The 1,840-nt window shown below is 32.9% G+C and overlaps 1 long non-coding RNA gene across 1 annotated transcript; it reads left to right on the top strand.

The window, feature by feature from the left end:
- Nucleotides 1-299: 299 nt before the first annotated feature.
- Nucleotides 300-1,600, top strand: LOC107746883 (uncharacterized). Its single transcript, XR_001640740.1, has 3 exons — nt 300-563; nt 1,001-1,092; nt 1,427-1,600. It is a non-coding gene; the product is annotated as an uncharacterized LOC107746883 (long non-coding RNA).
- The last annotated feature ends 240 nt before the right edge of the window (nt 1,601-1,840 follow it).

The following is a 1,840-nucleotide window of genomic DNA, read 5'->3' as shown; positions in this document are numbered from 1 at the left end:
AGACGTCATTTGGACGTCGTTTTTTGGGCTAAATCAAGTCGGCCCATCATGGACTTCTTTTAACCCAAAAAGCGACGTTGAAAATTGGTCTTTGTTTGGTCCGTCAGATTTGGGCCAAATTTAGCCCAAAAACGACGTTTAAAATGGGGTTTTGTTTGGTCCGTCTAATTTAGTCCAAATTTAGCAGAAGCACGTTTATTTCGGACCACATAGCCCTAATAAATAGATTAGACATTTGACATGAAGCACTGTTGAATATATTGAAATATATTTTGAAAATATATTTAAAAAATACATAAAATTAAAGCTTAAAAATTGTTCCTCATGATACATGTGTACGAATATTCATGCGTTAAAAAAAGTCAATGTTATTTCTACACCACGTTTACCATTTCTAAAGCTATTATTATATTATATGATATTATAAATTCTGCCTGACTTCTACGTGCTTTAATGGGTGCGCGCGCTGAACCGGAGTGGAGGAAGTCACCATGGAAACGGAGCGGCAGTTCAACTGTCAGCAGCAACTCCCGTCTCTCACTGTTTTTTTTCACTAATTTCAGGTAAGTTTAGTCTCTAAAATTACAGAAATACTACATACAAGCGTTCCTGACACTTTCTTTCATGTAAATGACACGCTTCCGTTGAATATTTACTTTATAGAAATGGTTAACGTTAAGTGTCTTCGGAAAGAGTCCGTTAGCATCTCAACCGTAAGGCTAACTATAAGGTTAACTAGTTATATACTTGAGCTCTTCTTTCTGAAAGTTTGGGCTTTTAATGTCATCTTATGTGTAGATGAGAGTTTTTTATATAAATATTTTGCTGGCAATTTGTCAATGGATGAATGAAAGTAAGCTAATTAAATTAACCTGTACAGTTAATCGGATACGGATCCGTCACTTACATGGAGCTGAAAATGGGATAAACTTACGTTAATTAAAAGAGGTTTTGATCTTTCATGCTAAACATATTGATACCACTTGTTCTGTGATTTCAGAAGCGAAAAAAAAGCAACAACTCTACGACACAGGAGAAGTTCCTGATTTAAACATTTCTGAAGGGAGCTGCTGACAGAGATAGAAAACACAGGTGATCTGAGAAAGCTTATTAAATAACTTTATATGCATATTTCACAACATATTTCGCCTATATCACCATGCATCTGTAATTTTCTTTTGTGTGTGTGTTTGCTTGTTAGTTATTTTAAAAGGGCTTTGATGTCCAAACATAAGTAACACTGTAAGAGCATTACTAAATAAGTAAACCTAAAAGTGTACATTCTGTTATTAAATCCTTTTTTGTATATTCTGTAAATTATTATTTTTATTTTCTGGATTTCACCTCTGCTATAGTTTATAATAAACCTGGCAATGGCATTGTATAATAAATATTGTTGACTCTGACAGATTGTTTATGTTCCTAGATTCTTCCATGCTGATGGCCATGCACTAGAGTTGGAGCGTATCTCCTGTCGAAGAACATCTCTAGACATTATGAACCATATGACTAGTAAGTAATACCTCAAACATACACTACCTAAAGTTTAAGGGTCAGATTTGTCATGTGTTTGAAAGAAGTCTTTTATGCTCACCACTGCTGCATTTATTTGATTAAAATACAGTAATATTGTGAAATTACCATTTTTTTATAACTATTTTCTATTTCAGTATGTTTTAAAAAGTGATCAAAGCTGAATTTTCAGCATCATTATGCCTGTCTTCAGTGTTACATGATTCTTCAGAAATCATGCTTTGTGAAAACAAGAATAAATTAAATTTTACAATATATTCACATAGAAAACGGTTATTAAATAATAATAATATTTCACAACATTACT

This window comes from Sinocyclocheilus rhinocerous, unplaced genomic scaffold (assembly GCF_001515625.1).
Source record: "Sinocyclocheilus rhinocerous isolate Xijiao unplaced genomic scaffold, SAMN03320098_v1.1 scaffold24574, whole genome shotgun sequence".
Classification (NCBI taxonomy): domain Eukaryota; kingdom Metazoa; phylum Chordata; class Actinopteri; order Cypriniformes; family Cyprinidae; genus Sinocyclocheilus; species Sinocyclocheilus rhinocerous.
This window is presented reverse-complemented; position numbering and strand designations above follow the sequence as displayed.